Source organism: Lepidochelys kempii, chromosome 2 (genome assembly GCF_965140285.1).
Source record: "Lepidochelys kempii isolate rLepKem1 chromosome 2, rLepKem1.hap1, whole genome shotgun sequence".
Lineage (NCBI taxonomy): Eukaryota > Metazoa > Chordata > Testudines > Cheloniidae > Lepidochelys > Lepidochelys kempii.
The window spans coordinates 175388378-175410195 of NC_136381.1; the positions used below are offsets into that span (position 1 = coordinate 175388378).

At 42.5% G+C, this 21818-nt stretch overlaps 1 protein-coding gene across 9 annotated transcripts in view; it reads left to right on the forward strand.

Annotated features, from left to right (window-relative positions):
- Positions 1–21818, forward strand: part of TPK1 (thiamin pyrophosphokinase 1) — a 481390-nt gene that overhangs the window by 419086 nt on the left and 40486 nt on the right. The window contains exon 9 of one of the 9 annotated variants that reach the window (XR_013635371.1): positions 10311–10390. The exons of the other annotated variants lie outside the window; for them this stretch is intronic. The gene's annotated coding sequence lies outside the window, so the exon portion shown is untranslated. The remainder of the gene's footprint in view (positions 1–10310; positions 10391–21818) is intronic. 9 annotated transcript variants of the gene reach the window in all.

The window sequence follows — 21818 nt, forward strand, 5'->3', positions numbered from 1 at the left end:
AGAATAAGTTCTTCTCAATTTGCCAATCAAGTTTTATGAACTAATCAAAAATTATAGGACTGTCAATAATACAGATATTGTACACACTACTCCTAAGTACCTATTTAATGATTCAAAGCTACTGTTGCTATTTTAACTCAAAATTCACTTGTACTTGTAACCACAGCCAGCTTCTGTTGGCTCTTTTCTCTGAAGCAGCAAGCTGTGACGTAACAGCAATTTTTAAAATGGTTCCCCTGACAAACAGAATCTTTCCTGTCAGAGAAAACTGTATCTAGATGTAACCACACCACCATCCTAAGTTGGGCATTTTTTGATACCAACCACTGCATTTCAGGGAAACAAACTCCAGACTGAAACTATCCTCCCATTCCTCTTCTCCCCATTCACTCTCTTCATTTGTTTTCACCTTAGCTCGTTCCATACCTCCAACTTGTTCTCCATGCACTTACACTTGTGCCTCTCCATTCCATCCCCTGTGCAGCAGGTCTCAACATCACTCCCTCCATTTTGGCCCCATTCCCACCTCATCATGACGGAGGGTCATGGGACCAAACCTGAGTGGTCAGTGGGGCAGCCAGCACTGCTCCTCCTCACCACTGCTGTTAGGCCAGCTCCTGCATCAATACCTGAACCAGATCAGTCAGAGCTCAGATGCTCTCCCCCCCCCAAAGAATCGGGCCCTAGACATGTGCCTAGGTTGCCTGCACCTTAATCCAGCCCTTCCAATGGTATGCACCCTGGGTAATGTGCGTATGGCTGTGGGTATGACTGCATTGCTCAGTCCCATACATATTCAGAGATCTCTGTGATTTCCATGGGACCCATTAGTGAGTTTCTACTGGGCATTGCTTGCAATTTAATGATATCCAAGGTCTGGTCTACACTGAAAAATAAGCTTGACCTAACTGTGTCACTCAGGGCTGTGAAAAACATACACCCCAAAACACTGTAGCTAGGTCAACCTAATCCCCAGTGTAGATGCGGCTAGGTTGAAGAATATATCTGAGGGGTGGATTAACTAAAGTGATGAAAAAAACGTCTGCACTACAGTGCTAAAGCTGCAGCACCATAGGTGTTCCACTGTAGCATCAGTAGTGTAAATAAGCCCCAACGTCCTGTTTTCTCCCAGTTATACTAGTATGGTTAACTGCTGTTGTTATAACAATTAACTCCCCATGTGGACACTCTGTTCTGGTATGAGTGTGGTTTTGGATTTAGCTTAACCCCCTTCCCAAGTGACATAAACCAAACTGAAAAAGGCACCTCTTACACTGAAATAAGGGGGGAAGTTATACCAGTATGCCTTTCCGAGGTAGACAAGTCCTTTAAAGAAAAAAGTGTTTAATTAAATAAATGCTAGAATTAAAAGGGTGGAATTGGAACAGTGGTTCTCTTTGTTATGGCTTTTGATATGAAATTCTCCACCTGAGGCTGCTTGGAAGGCAGTTTGAGATTGTGGCAAAAGCACAATATTTGTGCTTAAACGATCAGCAGTGAAATAGTTGCACTGATATTTAAATTGTCACCTTCAGGTTTGATAGTTAACAAGGTGCTGTGATGAATACAGCATTTTGAATCTCTCATAGCTGTTGGTTTTTCAGGCTGCACAGGTAACACTGCTTTGGCTTACATTTATGATCAGAGCTAGAAAAAATTATTTTGAGAGAGTGAGATTCTTTACAGTTCTGCAGCAAGAGTTGGGGTCCATGCAATATAAATGGCCCTAACAATTGCAATTGACCTATGTTTTAACAAAACTGGTGCATCGTTTCCTATTCGCTAAATGCTAGCTTTCTGTGAATTTGTTAAGCTACAGCTCTTTGGGGGAAGGGAATCCAAATCCAAAAATATCTCCTTATCTCTGGGATAACTCCAACCTGCAGTATGGCAACAAGCCAATGGTCATTATGTTCTCCCATTTCTCCCTTCAGTATTTTAATTATTTCCAGCACTTAGAATTGCCTTCCCAGTCAATATTTACATTTCTATAAATATTGCTTTGTAGATAAGTGCTTCATCAAAAGAAGCTGAATCTGCCCTTCACCCTCCCCCAGTGACGGTAGTAAATAGAACACACTGTTCTTCTCAGGTTCATGCTGCAGAATTTTTTTAATGTATCCTGCATAGACATTGCTCCTCCAAGACAACACAAAGTGTTGCTAATAAAGCAGCTGGCCAGCTGTGGAAGAACTTGTGCGTGTGGAGGGAGGGCTTTTTTTCAGATGTTCCTGCCAGTGACTGCAGAATTATGATAAAACTGTTTTGCTGAAAGTTAAAGATATGTGGATGTGAGAGTGAGCACAACAGCTTGGATTGCCTTCTGCTTCCTTCTCTGTTTGTTTAGTGCATGATTTCCCAGCCTTCCTACTTAATTTAATAACTCTGCTTTCATTTCTATGCTGTTAACCTGCCTTGCGACTCATGGTGGTTGCACTTCAAGGAGCCTGCTAATGCTACACCAAATTTGCTTGTTTGTGCATTTACACCTTCCTTTCCCTGTTACTGATTCCCACAAGCCCTTGAATTGCTCTAGATAAACAAGGAAGTATTGGCAAGGAGGTGTTAGCAGAGTTGGAAATAAGTGGAAAAGACACTGCTAGTCAGTGCTTACAGGGATTAAACCAATAGGACTCTATAGAAACTTAGTCACCCTTTATATTAGGATTCCATTTATATATAGTTCATAAAGAGTTAATAATCTATTAAATAAATGGTGGTGATGCTTTGGGGGTTTATCCAGACCAGTAAGGGATTGCATCAACATCTGCCATGTAATCCTGGGTGCTTTGTGCCATGCAGCTTTGGCTCAGAGCCCTGACACCAGCAGCTTGCTCCTCACCCTCACCCTGGCTTCCACCAGCTTGGTTACTCCATGCCAGGTGACACCAGCAGCCCCTCCAGTCCTAAGTCTCACTAAAAGTCTCCTCTCTAGTGCGCAGCCCCTCGCACTGTAACACTCACAAAAGTTCACTGCTCCTTTCAAGAGTCAGGGCGCAGGATTTTACTCTTCGGTTTACTCTGCACTGAGATGGATGTGTAATAAAACAAGATTATGTTTATTACCAAAGAACTGAGATTTAAGTGATACCAAGCAGAAGGAATTGGGATAGAAATGGTTACAAACATGCAAAAGTAAAAATAGGTTTCTAAGGCTAAAACCAAACTTAACAAATTAGGGCCTTTTGTTCAAAATAGTTTTTTCACCACAGTTATTCTCCCAGCATGGTTGGCCAGTCCTTAGCCAGGATCTAATACGCAGCTCCTAGCACTTGGTTTCTTTGTCCCTTCAGGTTAAGGATGCCAAAATGGCTTTCTCTGCCTGTATTCTCCACATTTCTTTGTTTTCAAAGTCAGGAAAATCTCCTGAGGGCTCAGCTTTCTGTGTCCATCAGGGAGCTGATGTCATGTTAATTTTGCAGTCTCCTCCCCCTATCATGATAGTTGAGTGTCTATCTCCTCCACTCACAAGTTCGAGGGCTTTGTTTACCTCTTATATAAATGTGCTTCCATTGTCTCAATTTACACTGGAGACCCCATTTGTCTAGGGTGGGGTGATTCAAGCCCTGCCTGCCAAACACATTTCAAGGGCATACTTCTAGTGCATATTTATAATTTCTCATATATCACTCATAAATACACCATGTAAATGACCAGCTTGTTACAGTTAGCATAAGATACCTTACGTGATAACAGTGAAATGGGGTACACTGAGCTGATCAGGCCAGCTGAGGCTCACTGCAAGATACCAGGAGGCCCTTTCTCTCTGGCATTGGAGTACTCTTAGGGTCACAATGATTAAAGATTGTTAGAGTCCAGGAGGTCAGTGAGTTGCTTGCTACGATTTATTACACATTCTCCTGGTAATTATGGTAATTATAGGCCTGTCAGTCTGACAATGATCCTGGGCAAGATAATCAACTTGATTAACAAAAAATTAAAGGAGTGTAATATAATTAATGCTAATCAACATGAATTAATGGAACATAAATCCTCTCAAACTAACTTAATATCTTTTTTTAATGAGGTTAAAAGTTTGGTTGATAAAGGTAATAGTGTTGATGTAATAGATTTATTCTTTTGTAAGGCATTTGACTTTTGATTAAAAGACTAGAAAGATATAAAGTTAACATGGCACACATTAAGAGTTGCTGGAATACTCCGTCCAGTTCTGGTGGCAACAAATTCAAGAAGGATGTTGAATAACTGAAGAGGGCTCAGAAAAGAGCTATGAGAATGATTAAAGGATTAGAAAACATGCTTGAGATTGAGCTCCGTGAATCTATCACTGTATTTATCTTAACAAAAAGAAGGTTACAGATGACATGATTACAGTCCATAAGTACCTATATGGGGAGCAAATATTTGATAATGGTCTCTTCCTTCTCGCAAACAAAAGCATAACACAATCCAATGGATGAAAGTTAAAGCTAGACAAATTCAGACTAAAAATAAGGCATGTTTTTAATAGTGAGGGTAATTAACCTTTGGAAAAATTTACCAAAGACCCTGGTGGATTCTCCATCACTGGCAATTTTTAAGTCAGATTGGATATTTTTTCTAAAAGATATATTGTAGGAATTATGTTGTGGAAGTTCTTTGGCCTCTGTTATACAGGAGGTCAGACTAGATGATCACAATGGTCCCTTCTGGCCTTGGAATCTATGAATCTCCTGATATGCTTATAACCATCTACAACACTTCGCCTTATCTCCACAGCCCAATCTATTCTTCTTCTATGTACAGGTTTAGATGTGTATGTTTTGGTGGCATAACACTTATTTTTGCATTTATATTTGTAGTAACGAGGGAGAAAGTTGCATGTCCAGGGACTTGCCTGAAGACTGGCTGAGATTCTCATTCTAAAATAGGCAAGGTCAACCCCAGATGGGGGATATAGTGCTGACCTCTGTAGGCTTCTCCCACGGCCATACCAGTGCTTACAGGCTTCAACTTGGCCTTCTTGCTCTGGCCCGGAATCTTTTACTCTGTGTGTTCTGCCTCCAGCCCTGCCCTATGTTCCCCTTCCCCAAACAGCAAAACCCTTCCTCCTAGTCAATCCAAAACTCCTGAGCAGGTTCATAACTCCTTTTGTCTTAGGTAGGGGAGGGGGACAGTTCCATTCATTGACAGGCCTGTTCACACTCAGTCTCAAAGAATTTGAGATTGATGCAGTCACCAGTACCTCGTAGCATAACAGAACAATTTTGGCTCCCCTTTGTCATTAATGCAAGTGAGAGCTAAACTGGTGTAGACTGGCTGGCCTTCGTTGCTAGACGTATGTACTCTGAGCTCCACAGCAGGCACTGTTGTTTGTCTGCTCCCACGGCTAGGTCTGCGGTAGCACTTATGTTGTTCAGTGTTGTGGAAAAAACACCCCCTTGAACAATGTAAGTTATACCGACCTAAGCGCCAGTGTAAGCAGCACTATGTCGGCAGGAGAGCATCTCCCACCGTCATAGCTAAGGCCGCTCGTGGGCTGGAGTAGTTAAGATGAGGGGAGAGCTTTCTCCCATCAGCTTAGAGCAGTTAAGTTACAGATCTTACAGCGGTGGCGCTGCATTACTCCAGCTGCAAACTCTCTAGAGTTGCCTCTATGTTGGTTTCCCTGTGAGCCCGTGGAATGTAGCCAGTCGACTCGTCAACTGTCAGAAGGATTATGTTAGCACTTTACATCATCTCCATTTCTGCAGTCTTTCAAAACAAACTCCCCTTCGCACTCCCCTACATGCACCTTTTGATATTGTCATACTGAAGACATATGGTCTAAACTCTGCAGTTTGGAGGGATTAAATCTGATGTGACATTTGAAATCAGTAGCACAGGAAGTGTGTCATCTGGCACCTTTGCATAATCTCTAATGGCAACAAGTGCTGTGTTTGTTGACTAGCATTTTCTTACTATAATTAATCAGAGTTTTTCAAAATATTTTATTAAGAATTAGTGCAACTTTGAGACTGAAAAATGAGCACTCTAGTGGCATTTCCATGCTACCAACGATAAAACATTTACATCTAGATTTTTTTATTGGCTGTAAATCAGCACATTCAACTGAGTGTTTATTATAAATTTAGGAGGTCACTTCTGCAAAAGCCAAGATAATGTGGACTTTCTCTGCTACTTTGATTTGTTAGAACAGAAGGCCAATTAATTGCCCATGCTTAATAGCAGGCCTGTTTGGAATCCCCTCTGTTCAGAAATCAGTGTTGTGTATTGGTTGAATGACTGATCAGGCTGCCAACTTTTTGTTAAAGCCATTTCTGGGTTAAAAGGAATAATATGGTCTGAAATCTGAGGGTAAAACTGAAGGATTGTTACATAATTTATATGTAAAATTGGGATTTCCCCTCTGTTCTTCACTTCTCTTTAGTCCCCATTCTCTTTGTCTTTCTTTTCTGTTTCTCCTGTTCTCACATTAATTCTTGTCTTCCATCTGTTGTATGCCTGTTTACATTTTTCCCCATCCAGAATATAAAGGGGATGTGAGGATCGAAAACAGAAAATTTAAGATGACTAGATCGTTGTAGTTTAGCCACATGATTGTTTGTTCCTTCATCATTTTCAGCATTGCAGGAGAGTAATGAACACAATTTGCATGATGTCCCGCTTCACTTGCCTAGGGAGATCTGGAGCTACACTCCCCAAGTGATCATTATGTAAATGAAGTAATTTGGGACACAGAAAATTAGTCCAGGTGGCTACTTTATTTTTTTATTTTTTTTTTAAGTTGAACTTCAATGCTGGCAAAATGCACCAGATTGACAGCCCTGGAGACTGAACATGTGTGTCTATTTCCAGAGTAGCTACAGGGTGGGCAATTAATATCAGCTACCCCCGTGCCTGCAGGCACTCTTGTGTTCTCATCCTACACAACACTGCAATGTTATTTGTACAGAATATGCCTTGTACGGCATTGTTTGAAAACTAATAACACACTGGTCAACAATCAATGTGAAATGTATGTGATAGTGATGTGCACAGAATCATGGGTACTCACTGATATTATGATTTAAAGTCTGTGACTAAAAGGTATTTAAGCCTGACATGTCGGGTCGTTGATAAACACGTTTTTCTCTGAAAAGAGGAAAGAAGCCAACACCTCAAACCAGGTGTGGTCAAATTCAATGAGCTTAAAGGTTGTAGGAGGAAGATATTTACATTGTAAAGTTTTACATTTACTCTGTCTTGGTGACTTTTGGCCCTGCTAAATACTTCTGACAGCTCTTAGTACTTGCAATATTACTTGCACATCATGAACAATTATACTCTGTGTCGAGTTCTGGATAAGCTAATGACAAGTTAGATGATATATGAGCTCATTTGCACATGCATAAAAATATCCCAGATAAAGAGTGAAGTGTAGAAAAGTTTCCTGTTACTTCATGGTAACTTATGCTTTATCATGACATTGATGTCATGAGACTAAATTGTCTTATTCTGCAGTAACAAGAAACCTTCCAATAAGCCTCTGCAGTGTCCTTTTTCTTGAGAAGAGAATTAAAAATTGTAAGCATGTCATTTAAAACAAAAAACTCGAACACAGTGTCCTTCTTTTGGTCTGTCTAGCTGCTAAATATGTACATGTGTATAGACAGGTGTGAGTGTGTGTATATACATATATAATACACACACGTGTGTGTGTGTGTCTTGGTAGCTAAGGAAATATTACTGTATGCTATTATGCTGTGTTCAGATGGGTTTTCAGTAGAGGTCTGAGTCCTACAATAACTTCCAAAGCAAGTTAGACAACACTGTAAAGAAACTATTTCCTATACTGTAAAGCTAAGGACGGCGTATTTTTCATCTCATGGTGAAATGGTTGCAGGGGGGAGGGAAAGAGGGAGGAAGGGACATATCAAACAGCCTACACATACACTTGCAGAAACATGGCATCAGATTGCGGAAACACAGAGAAATAACAGATTTGTTGTGCGGACACAAGATTTGGACAGAAACTTGGTATTACAGGGCAAGTCTTTGAGACTTGACAGGTCAGTAATTCAATCCTAGGTAGCCTTACTTGAGAGCGTTTTATAGCAGGAGTGCACTCTATATTAATAATGTCCAAAGACATAGCTGTCCCTCCAGTGCAGCAGCCTCCCAAGAAAACATTAATCATATTTTCCTGAGGCAGCTGAATTGATTTCTTGGGAGAAATATTTCCTTGCCTACTCTCTAGCCATTTCTTAACCAGTCACCAAGTTACAGGGATCTGAGCCCAGTCAACAACTAATTATTGCCTATTGAGTGGGTGCAGGTTTTGCTTCAGGTTCTCATGCAGGTTATTTACCATTTACTGGGGCACAAAACCTGCCTTAGCAGTTACGCATGTCTGTGTAATATTGGCTTGTGTATCTCTGTACAGGACTTATATATCACTCTCAACCATGGTAAGCTTCTTTGTTGTTTTTTCCTCAGTCAGATCCTTGGTAAACTCAGAAGCTTGGATTCCATAAGTAGTGGTATACATGTTTACTATGATAATGACATTTTACATTTATCTATCTTAGGTTTTTGATAGAGTGTCTGTTGCAGTGGTATCTAGCAAGGTATACAGCACCTTTTAAGAATGTGTGACACAGTTGTACAGCTTTGGATCAATTAATTTTTATTCATACAGTGCTCATCAATATGTATCTGGGTACAGAACTTAAGGTTGTTAAAATAATTTTGGAGGCCAAGAGAGAAGCCAACATGGCGGGGAGGGCGGGGAAGGCGGGGAAACAGGTGAAAGAAAGAGAACCCAAAATGGTCAGATGTGAATTTGAAAAGCCTTAGAAGACCTCTGTTATATAGGTAGTATTCTACCCTTTTTACCAACTCAGAAACCAAGGCAAAAAAGCTGAAGGCCTAAATAACTACTAACTTTCAGAGGTTCTGAGCACCCATATTTCTGATTAACTTAGGCCCTATCTCAGTAAAGCAATTAAGCATTTGTGACGCATGACCAGAAAGGGTTAAGCATCCTTAAAGACATAGGGGGAGATAATGTTTGTGTTTTTGTGTATTTACATATATATTGATAGTGGTCAACAATGTAATCAAACAGTCCCTGTCTATGCTGTATTAATTCAGAGATCAAAAGAATATCTTAACATTTAAATGAACTGTAAACAAGTACTCCTTTTCTTTTTGCGGATACAGACTAACAGGGCTGCTACTCTGAAACCTGTAAACATAGGATGTGCTGTATTAATCTCTCTTTGAAATGTATAGCAAATCATCTGCGAATGGTGGAAAAACAGGCAACTGCCTTACATTAATCTGTGTGAATAATTTAGGGAGTAGACTTACTTCAAAGTCACCCTGATTGCCTATTGTTTACCCAGGACTGTATGGTCAAGTAGATGCTAGAACATTGTATAAACGACCCTGGGGTCCTGATCCTGTCAGGCTTTCAGCAAAAGACTTGCGTTAGCAGCACATATTATTGTTATCATGGTGTTGAAGCTCACTAAGCCTCTTCTAAACTTCTGCTAGCTGTGACTATCTTGATTTTTAGCTCCCCAGCAGGTATGTGTGAGGCTGCTAGAATGGATAATCACCAGTTTCAGTTGCTTCCCCACATGGATTGAATATTCTACTTTCACTAGAAACATAAAGTATCAGAGGGGTAGCCTGGATCTGTAAAAGCGGCAAAGAGTCCTGTGGCACCTCATAGACTAACAGATGTATTGGAGCATAAGCTTTCGTGGGTGAATACCCACTTCGTCGAATGCATGTAGTGGAAATTTCCAGAGGCAGGTAAATATGCAGGGAAGAATCAGGCTAGGGATAATGAGGTTAGTTCAATCAGGGAGGATGAGGCCCTCTTCTAGCAGCTGAGGAGTGAACACGAAGGGAGGAGAAACTGCTTTTGTAGTTGGCTAGCCATTCAGTCTTTGTTTAATCCTGAGCTGATGGTGTCAAATTTGCAAATGAACTGAAGCTCCCCAGGTTTCAGAGTAACAGCCGTGTTAGTCTGTATTCGCAAAAAGAAAAGGAGTACTTGTGGCACCTTAGAGATTAACCAATTTATTTGAGCATGAGCTTTCGTGAGCTACAGCTCACTTCACGATGAAGTGAGCTGTAGCTCACGAAAGCTCATGCTCAAATAAATTGGTTAGTCTCTAAGGTGCCACAAGTACTCCTTTTCTTTTTGTGAAGCTCCGCAGTTTCTCTTTGAAGTCTGGTCCTGAAGTTTTTTGCTGCAGGATGGCTACCTTTAAATCTGCTATTGTGTGTCCAGGGAGATTGAAGTGTATTCCTACAGGTTTTTGTATATTGCCATTCCTAATATCTGATCTGTGTCCTTTTATCCTTTTACGTAGGGACTGTCCAGTTTGGCTGATGAACATAGCAGGGGGCACTGCTGACACATGATGGCGTATTTACATTGGTGGACGTGCAGGTGAATGAACCGGTGATGGTGTGGCTGATCTGGTTAGGTCCTGTGATGGTGTCGCTGGTGTAGATATGTAGGCAGAGTTGGCATCGAGGTTTGTTGCATAGATTGGTTCCTGATTTAGAGTTACTATGGTGTGGTGTGTAGTTGCTGGTGAGAATATGCTTCAGGTTGGCGGGTTGTCTGTGGATGAGGACTGGCCTGTGAAAGTGGCCTCCCAAGGCCTCCGAAAGTGAGAGATTGTTGTCCAGGATGGGTTATAGATCACTGATGATGCATTGGAGAGGTTTTAGCTGAGCACTGTATGTGATGGCCAGTGGAGTTCTGTTGGTTTCTTTCTTGGGCTTCTCTTGCAGAGTGGGGATTTCCCCACCCCTCTCCCTGGGGACCAGCTTTAACAACCCCCAGAAGCTCTGTCAGTGGTGACTGCCCAAGAGATGTGCTGAATCAGTGCTCCTTCAGTCCAACCAGGCTCCTCAGGAGAGAGCTGTAGGCGGCTTGCAGCGCTGTGCTCCCATTCCTGGGAGACGTTCCACTCCCACAGGCTCGTGGCCCAGGTTCTGTCAGCAGCACTTGGGCAGTGAATCAGACAAGGTCTTGTCTCTTCCAGAAGTGTAAATTGGACAGTGCAGGGTAGAGCAGCTTCTACTGCGACAAGATTAAATGTTGTTATTCCAATGCACTGGATTAGATCATGTTTGCTTCCAGAGTGACGGCATGTAGCATAGAATGTGACAGAGCTAATGGAATGTAGCACAGCTTATCACAACTTTAAAGACAATGTATGTTTTTTGGTTGGCCCTGGTAGGAGCCATAAGGGATCTGGTCTTTTCCACTGCTTTGAAGCTCCACGTTTCTGCCTCCACTCTGCTACTGCAGGATGATTTGGGATGAAATTCCTGTATCCTTCCTTAATTGGCCCAGGGTGGGGCTATTGTGCAGTGATGTGAAATGCATCCTGTCCCCGATGACCAGTTATGTCACCTTCCTCAGCATTCACCCAATTCTCCATGGCCTGGGGAGCAAGAAACTGGAAACCAAGAAGCCATCCCTGATCTTATACATGGAGTTTGTCATGTCTCTGGTGCTAGCCCTGTGGGAAATTGATTTCTGTGCTAGTTTCTCATGAGAGAAGGATTTGAGGTTGAGTAGAGATTTAGCAAGCATAAGGGCTTGTCTACAAGGGCTTTATCGGTTATACTGGTGTAATTATATCAGTATAACTCCCCGTTTGGACACACTTATTCCAGTATAAGAGTGGCATTTTTTGGTTTAGCTTAAATCCCTTCCAAAACAGCATAGGTAAACTGAAAAATGGTACTCTTGCAGTGGAATAAGTATCTAGATAAGGGTTATAGCAGTAAAACTACATAGGTTTAAATTCACACCTTACAGTATGCTGGTGTAGACGAGCCCTTAATAATGTGAAATGCTTATATCAGTTTTTGTCTCCAACTTGTAGAGATGTTTTCTCTTTCAGTTTTAATTGGTTATTTATAATGTGCTTATCACTAGTGCATGAGAACACTCTATGGAATTACAAGATATGTAAACCATACACGAACCCTGAAGAATCTTTGGTACTCTTTGTTCTCAATCCCACATCTCCATGAGCACATTAAAGGATTGATTTCCACAAGGTAAAATGTTTATGGAAACCTCACAGCTGAAAAGGCCATCATCTGGTAACTTGTATCCTGATCACACTGGGAAGAAATTGTTTGTTCATAAATCAGAATAAAAACAAGGCAGCGACTGGCCAGGTGCTGGCTATGGTCCATTACTTACAATCCTTCACAAAGAGTGATGGACTAATTCAAAAATATGAAGCAGGAAAATTCCTTTAGTATGCATAAGCTAAGTGGATCACACTGCTGTTAGCAGCAATCTCTCTTTAGTATGCTGAAGAATGTGTTAACCTTTCAGGAGACCCTTTTTCACTGTGGGGTCTTGGCCCAAAATTCTTTATACAAACAAAAGACCTTACCAGCAATGTATGTTCAATCATATCAAGATCAGGCAGGCATACTCTACTACTCATCTCATGTTATTTCAGTGCCAGTCAGCCATCTGGGCCACATTCAGCGCCATCATAATTTGAGCCTCACCCTCCACAGCATATTTTCAGTCCCAAGACATAAATGCAGTGGTCATTTTGCTCCAGAGTATTAAAGTGGCAAAATAATTTGCAAAATTTATTGGTTAAGGGCCTGATCCAAAACCCACTGAAGTCAGTGAGGCAGGGAGCTGTGGAAAAAAACAGTGTGATCCAGTAATTAAAAAATGGATAATAATGCATATGCACAAGGTTGCCAAAAATTCTGACATTTCTTAACTTTTGAGTGCTTGACTTTGCAATCTGAATAACATTCTTTTAACATAGATTTTCAGTGTGTGTGAGAGGGGGGTGTAAAATATGTAATTATTTAGCTCAGAAGGAAAATATGTAGTGTAAAATATGTAGTTATTTAGTTCAGAAGGAAAATATTTATTTGAACTTGTTTGTGGAAAATGCCAGAGAACAGTGTACTAATGATTCATTTAATCATCTCCAGCATGTGAATGATGTCATCAAAATTAATGATAGAGAAGAACTAATCAGTCATTTTAACCATCCTCCCACAACTTTCTATTTTATTGTCAATGCCAACTAAATTTTGAAAACAGTCAGAAGTTTTCACTTTTCAGTTACCCAGGGCCAAAATGTTCAAAGTTTTGTCTAAAGTTAGGCACCTAAATCCAGATTTCCAGAGGAGCTGAGCATCCCCAACTAGAGCTAGTGAGAAAATTTCCGACAAAACGTTACTTTTTTGTCAGAAAATGCAAATTTATCAAAACCAAAATGTTTTGTGCGAACATAATAGTTTGGACTAAATTTTTGTGGGGGAAGTTTTTTGAGGTCCAGGATCAACTTTCTGTTCAGAGAGAGAGGGACTCCCACGCCCATTCAACCCGCCCTGTCCCCTGACTGCCCCCCCCAAAAACTACCAACCCATCCAACGCCCTCCCTGCTCCCTGACTGGACCCCTCCAGAACCCCTGACCTATACAACCGCCCCCAGCTCCCTGTCCCCTGACTGCCCCCCGGGACCCACCGCTCCCTGCCCCTTTACCATGCCGGAGCCAGCCAGGCCGCCGCGCTGCCCAGCAAGAGCGGCGGGCCAGAGCGCTGGCGGCATGGCGTGCCAAGGCTGCGGGGGAGGGGGCAGTGGGGAAGGGGCTGGGGGACAGCCTCCCCTGCCGGGAGCTCAGAGGCTGAGCATGACGGTCCCGCGGGCCTTAGTTTGCCCACTTCTGCCCTAATCACTGAGCTATTGGCTGTCTTGTGGTAGGGCGGTCTCACAATCTCATTTTTTGCCAAAAAATTTCAAAAGGTCTGTGGGGTATCCTGATACAGAAAGGATTTTTTTCCAGATATTTGCACTATTGGAAAAATGTGGCTCAGATTTAAGCTGTTATAATTTACTATTTATTATTTGACTATTTCTATGGCAGTAGTGTATGGGAACCACAATAAGGCGTAAACAAATCTTTTATGAGGCACTTTACAAATACAGTCCCTCCCCAAGGAAGCTCTCATCTAGGATTTAGATACGTAACTTGTGAATAAACCGACAATAAAAGTGGGGAGGACATGGTAACAGTGGAGACAGGTGGATTTGCGTAAATCAGTTGTCACAGATCTTAGTCGTCACAGTAAGCGCCCTTGTTCTCTTGGAACCATAGTGTTTCTGAGAGGCATATCACTTAATAATGTGCATGAAAGGTGAATGAGAAATTCAAATGTTAGAAAAGGACAAAATGCAATTAGCTATAAATCTAAATATATGGTTATGTAAATGTGTCTATATATACCCTTTCTCTCTCCCTTTCACACATAGGGCTTCTGTTTTTCTGGGTTTATTTATTTCATATTTTGGGTTTTATTTTTATCAATTTTTGAGTTTTTAGTGATCCCACAAAATTGGGTGAGTTGGGGTTTCCTTTGTAAATACAGTAGTATATACTGTAATGAGTAATCTCTTTGTAATTGTTCACTAAGGTGCTTTAATGGAGTACTGTTTCACGTAGCACTCCATTAAGGAACCCTGAGTGCGCACCATCGAGGTCTACATGGACCAGTTAACGTACAACACATTAGTGCGCATTAGAAATCCCACCCCCATAGTCTACATTGCTGTTCTGTGTACAAAAGTCCTTATATACAAGTAACCATTTTCTAGTGTTTTTCTGGTGTTTATTGGATAAACATACCGGTAATTTCTTTTTTTGTATTGGGTTGGGTGTTTTTGGTTTTTTTTGGTGTTTATTGCTTAAAACCTAAAATAAGAAGCCTTAGTTATGTATTAATAGTACCACTGCTGATTCTCTGATTAGAGGCATGGCACAGAGTAGGATTTCATTCTGATTCATTCTGCCAAGGCAGAAAGACTGCTTCACCATCTCTTCAACTTCACATTTTATGATAATCTGTTATGCACCATTTGCTTGGTGCATGAAATATAATAATAATATCTAAAATTCACTGGTGTGAGGGGTTCATGCTGTCATAAGTGGATGTACATTTCTCAGTGACTTTTGCAGTACCAGTTAAAGATGTCAAATATTTGCAATACTGCTCATCAGCTTTATGTCACAAAGTTAATATTTGCATCCTGATTCTTTCATGACTTCACATATGTGCATAAATAAGTTGAGTTTCTGTAGAATGGAAGAGAGCCAGAGTATTTTCTGTTGAATCACTTGCTGACTTTCCTAATCATGTTGCATTGTCTCAGTGGGTTCATGGAACAGACTAATGGCTAGCACTTTGGGACAAAGCTTCAAAGGGCTTCCATACTGCATGTGCGCAAAACTTGCATATTTGCAAACAAGTGTTTGCTCGTGTAAACTGGGTAATTGTCAGGAAATACAATGTTGAGGTTGAAAAATCAAGGTTTTGAAATCAGGGGGGCCTAATTCCCCACTGCTGTGCATTAGTTGTAGTCACTAGTACCTGTGCAAAGTGGGTGTAAAATGCTCCCAAGTCAGAATGGTGTCATTTACATTCAGTTTGCACAGATGTCAATGATTATGTTAAGTGCAATTCAGTGGAGAATATGGTCAAGGAAATGCAGAATTAAGTTTGAAAACGCAACCTTAACTTTGCTCCCTTTGGTCTGTCTTGAGATATGATCTCCCTTTTACTAGAGGTTATTTGTCAATTGACGACGATGATGATGTATGGTTAAGGCTGTGATTTAGTCACGGAGGTTGCGGAAGTCACGGAATCCGTGGGGGACACCTGGAGCTGCAGGTGGCAGGTGTACCTCACAGCCCCCAGCTGCTACTGGCAGCTCCTAGTCCCTACAGCCGCCCCACTTGAAGTAATGTGGGGATCTGTAAATCCCCATTTTGTCAGGGATATTTTTAGTAAAAGTTAGGGACAGGTCACGGCTTCTGTCAATTTTTCCTTTTGCCCGTGACCTGTCTGTGACTTTTACTAAAAATATCCATAACAAAATCTTAGCCTTAATTATGGTTATGGCTGGATGCCTGTCAGGAGGTCACGGAAGTCATGGCTTCCGTGTCTTTCCATGACCTCTGTGACTTTTGCAGCAGCAGCCGTTTGGGTGTGGGAGGGAGCTCAGGGCTGGGGCAGGGGATTAGGGTGCAGGGCGGCGCTTACCTGGGGGAGGGGGTGCTCCCCGGAAGCGGCTGGCATGACACTGCAACTCCTGACCTAGGCTCTGTGGAGGGGCCAGAGGGCTCTGTGCTCTGTCCCTGCTTGCAGGCACTGCCCCCGCAGCTCCCATTGGCTGTGGTTCCCATTGGCTGTGGTACCAGAGCTCGACGGGGGCAGCATGCAGAGCCCCCCGGCCTTCCCTCCCCCAGGAGCTGCAAGGATACACGGAGCTGCGTAGGGAGCCTACCAGCCTTGCCACCACCAGCCGCCTGCTCCTCACCCCCCTCCACAAGCGCCAGCCAGGCTCCCAGGCCGCACGTCGCTGCACACCTCCCGCAGCGCCAGCCGGGAAACCTGGGCCGCACACCGCCGCAAGCCTCCCCAGCACCATCCGGGGACCTGGGCCACACCCCAGGACCCACGGTGCCCTGAGACCACCGCGCCCCTCCTCCCTCCTCCTCCCCCCCGAGCACCTACGGGCCCCGGCTCAAGTTTTAGCTACAGGTAAATAGTACAAGTCATGGGCAGCTCACAGGCCATGAATTTTTGTTTACTGCCTGTGACCTGTCCGTAACTTTTACTAAAAATACCCGTGACTAAAACATAGCTTTGATTACGGTATATTATGGTAGTGCCAATAATATGTTAGGCCCTGTCCAAAAATATAGCAAGACACACTGTATGTGCTGAGTCTTTTACAGTTTAAGGAGACTGACTGGACCTTCTTTCACAATCTTAAGTGCACCACCACATTTCAGACCTACCTTTAGTAAGTCTTGGTGATATCTACAAAACAAGACAGGTTTGAGATGAAATAATTTGGAAGGTTGTTTGCTATAAATGATAAATTCAGAAAGCTGAAAGTCTTCCATTATGGACTATTTTTCAGTGGTTGTGTGTAACCCTGCCTCTGATTTACGTCAGTGGGGACGGTAAGTTTTGCGGCAACTCTGAAAATGAGGTCATTCCTTTGTTAGGGGAGAATTCACTTTTTGATTTATTAATTGTGAGAATTCATACGAGATCGGAATGAAAGAGGGTTGGGGAGCAGAGGAAAAGGAAAGGAGGGCATATTTGTCGGGGAAGATGAGAGAGTAATTGAAAAGGCAGAGTGGCACTAGACGAGTGAGTGTGGGGAGGCACGATTATTCTGGGGTGAAAGAGATGGAACGAGATAAGAGATAGAGGAGTTGAAGATGAGGTTAGAGACAGTATGTGCATATGTGTATACAGCATAAATAAGATATACACAGTGGTGTGTTGTGGTAGGTAGGTTTTATTTATAATTTAGGATGTCCTAGTTACTGAGGAGTGGCAAAGCTATGAGTGAGTAACGCAGATCCTCCCAAATGAGTGCTGAAAAATCCGCTCTCTCTTTCTCATAGACTCCTCGCATGTCACCTTGAGGTGCAAGGGGCAGAGTAGGAGTTGCACACACTACACTTCTTCTCCTTACAGATAGGTGAGGAGTGGACAGAGTTTTTGCTCTGCCCCTCCAATATCACAATGGAAAGTAGTCTGCTGCTGGTAAGGACTGTGAGTTACAATTCTTTTCCCAGACTACTCCTGGGATGATACAGCTATGTCCTACCTTTTAAATAAATCTGAGTCTAAAGGCACAGTCCACCCCATGATTCCTTCTGTTTCAGCAGGAGAAAAAAATATAGCTCATGAATGTAACGCACCTCTAAAAATGCGGTAGGACCAATTTCCCATAGATAAAGTTCTCAAGACTTTAAAGTCTGGTATCTCTGGATCGTCCATGGCTAGACACACATACTGTGTGTCCCACTGGAAAGCTGGTATATCCCCTTGTTCTGTTGGTATAAAGCTCCCATTAGTGCCTTTCATAATCACAAGATACTGGACCTTAAACCTGTCATACGCCCAGACCTGAATTGTTGGACTTTAAAGTCATGACTCTGTATAGAAAATTTATTTTTGATCATTTATAGAGGCTCCTAAAATTTTACTAGTTATAATCTTTCAGTTCCTCCAATCCCTGTGTCATCTGACTGATGGCAACTAAAGCACCTGGTTTTATAGGTCTGGGGATGCAAAATACAGCCTCAATAAAATTTTGTTAAACTCTCACTTGTAAATTGGTGTTTCTGTAGCATGGGGCATATACAGAATACGTGAGTTGTGAGATATAGGTTTTATTGACGCTCATTTGGGATGTCTGCAAAGTACACTGATGACTTTGCCACAGGTATATAATACAAGCATCCCAAACTCATGCCAATAAATCTTACACCACACCTCTTTATATATACTTGTGTAGGAGGTGTTATATACCGTTCAGTATATGGTTTTTAGGGTGGGGTGTATGTATTGTTACCCTTTTTGACACTAGCAGCTGATCAGAGCCATGAGGATTGTTGCAGCTGGGAGGAGAAATTTAAGATGGAGTCTGGTACCTTTGATCCAGTCTTGTTTGTATAGCTAGTCAAAGTTCAGTATCCTGATACAAAGCCCTTTCCCCCCGCCCCGAACATGGAGGAATCAAACAACAGGAGATAGCTTCTTTGCTTGCAGCCCCAACCCTCTTAAGCTAGCTTGTCCAGACCCAGAAGGGTTTCTCCCATTCTTGTCCAGGCTGTGTGTGTCTCTGGCCAGCTCTGCGTTACAGGCCGTGCAGTGGCACAGCTCCGGTGCCATAGCTAGGCTGCTGTAGCACCATAAAGTAGATGCTTCCTACAGCAACGGAAGGAGTTTTTCCTGTCGCTGTAGGAACATCACCTCCCCGAGTGACCGTAGCTATGTTGATGGAAGCATTCTTCCATTAACCTAGCTATGTTTTCACTGAGGGTTTAGGTCAGCAGAGGTACAGCACTCAGGGGCATGAATTTTTCACATCCTGAGCACCATAGCTATGTGGACCTAACACTTAAATGTAGACCAGGCCTCTGTCTCTCTCTCTGTACTGTCTTCTACTCTTCCCCCTCTTTCTCACACCCTTACACAAAACAATGCCCAGCTAGAACCCCTCTGCCCAAGCCATTACAACACCTGAGTGACCTTGGGTGTGACTTTGTCTTGGAGACTGCTGTAATTTCATAGGGCTTGTCTACACTTAAAACGCTGCTTCAGTGAAGACACTACCTATACCAATGGGAGGGTTTCGCCTGTCAGCGTAGGTACTCCATCTCCCTGATAGGCGGTAGCTAGGTTGACACCAAGGGGTAGGTTGGCTTATGCTGCTGCAGATATAGATTTTTCACACCCCTGAGCGATGTACTTATACTGACCTAATTTCCTAGTGTAGACCAGGCCTTATCTTTGACCTGAATGAAGGGTGGTTGTTACACTCAGGGCTGGTCTACACTGGAAAAGTTACATCGCCATAACTACGTCTCTCAGGAGAGTGAAAAACCCACACCCCTGGGCGATGCAGTTCAGCTGACTTAACGCCTGGTGTAGATGGCATTATGTCGACAGAAGACTTGAGGCACTGAAAACCCCCCTAGTCGCTATAGCACGGGCTGGTCTACACTGGAAATTTACAGCAGCATAGCTCTGTTTCTCGGCAGGGGGAGGGTGAAAAAGCCCCATCGTTATAGAGACATTGCTATGCCAACCTAACCCATGGCATAGACAATGCTAGGTTGATGGAAGAATTCTTCCTTCAATCGCCCTGGCTACTGCCTCTCCGGGAGGTGGATTACCGACAGCGATAGAGAGCCCCTCCCATTGGCATAGGTGGCGTCTACCCTGAAGGGCTACAGCAGCAGCTGCGCTGCTCTGGCGTTTTCAGCATAGACATGTAGCCTCAGTTTAAACAAGGTTTAACCCAACAACCCACCACTGCATTTCTTCATGAATGTGCAAGAAGAATAAAGAATAAATAATTGACTGCTTTTATTTAATGAAGATGTATCTTCAATAATTCCAGTTTCTAATCACTTGACCATTCCACGTAAGGACAAAACGAGAGCCTTTCCCAGGGCACGTATTTGACTTCTAAATGCTCCTTCAACTGCCAAATGCATCGTTGTCTGCCCCCCCCCACCCCAAAAAGCCTTTTTTTTTAAAGCACAGTACATTTACACCCTTATCTGTGCTTAACAAAATTCCAGTAATAATTTGAGTCAGCCACATATACAATATGTGTTTTTATTTAAACAGTAATGACTGAGGCACACAGTATTTCCTGGAAATTAATGGCTGGCTGGGAAATTTTATAGCCCACAGCATGGCCAAGGGCCATTAACCTCAACTGGTCAATTCTCCAAGAAATGCCTCATTTCAGGGGCCATTTGTTAAATTGTTTTTCTCAAGTAAAGAAGTCAAATTAAACGTTATTTTCCTCCCGTGAAAACACTGGAACCTTTGGGCAGCCACGAGAATCAGGAGGTTGAATATGCTGCTGCCACCGTAGCACTGAGCATCTCAAGAATGAATGATAGGCAACCAATCAAGAACTAGTTTTTCAACCTTCTATCATTTTATATTTAAGGTTAATAAATAAAGCTCTTTACTTTGCTTCCTCCATCTGACAAAGAAGTGGGGAAAGCGTCAGGCCTAGTCTACACTTAAAACTTATACCAGCGCAGCTCTCTCGATAAGGAATGTGGAGGTAAAAACCACACCCTCTAGCAACTATGCTGATAGAAACCCTCCCCACCCTCCACCCCGGTATAGTTGCAGGTTTGCCAACAGAAAAGAGCTTCTGTTGGCATAGCTAGCATCGTTCAGGGAGGTGGTGTTCCCGCTACATTTTTGTCAGCATGTGTCGCCTCTGCTTTAGGGGGCTATGCTGACATTGCTATGCCAGCATAGCATCTATAGTGTAGATATGGTGTCTTAGTCTCCCATAGTCATCGGAAAGGTTCAGAAATATATACAGAGAAACACTGGCATTCTATTTTTCTAATGCATCTATCTTATCTATCGCAGCCCCCATCACCATAGGCTCTGCTGCCTACTTATCACAGGCAGGGAAGAGGGGTGTCTACAATAGTGGACAGTGTGTAGTATTTAAGTATTTTAGCTTGATAGTTCAGCATACTTCATTATCCCATCTAGTGTTTGTAAAAATGGGCACATTTGAGGCACCTCAATGTGGTCAAAGTGGTTTGAGTATTGAATTGTCAAACAGGAAAGCTATGGTACATATTGTGTCTATTAAAGAGAGTGATTAAGAAGCTAAATAGGTATTAGAAAAATATCACCACGAGCTCTCTAAAAGGTCATTATTAAAACATCAGATAAAAACTCATCTGCCTTGGATTTTTGATGTAACCTTCATAATTAGGTTAACAAATATTCCATTGCATTCTGTAAAGCACAATGGAAATTAGGGCATAGTTCATTACAGGTGAAAATTCTCTCCCGCACAGTCTGAGTGAATGACCTCTTCCTTTGTATAGAGAATTACAAGATGGCTGGTAGCAAAATCCATCCACCTCTTGGGTTAAGGGCAGCTCTGCAGTCCTTCCAAGGGCATTATTCTAGCCCTAGCACAAAACCCACTTTCAGCAATGCAAAATCACCTGTGTGCCAATTCCATGTCTAGCGGGACCATCGTAGGTCCAATCATAGGGGGCCTTGCTCCATCCCTACCAGCATACTAGAACAGAATGAGAAGCTGGAAAATTCATTATCCTCTTAAAATTCTGATCTTTGGCTTTCAAGACGGAAAATGAAAGGAGCCGGAGTTGGTATAGTCTCCCAGTGTAGTCTTTTGTGATAAGCATTTTTCTTGTAGTCAAAGGAAAATAAGTGGCTATTGTGTAACGAAATGATCCCCTAGGTGCAGGTATTGAAA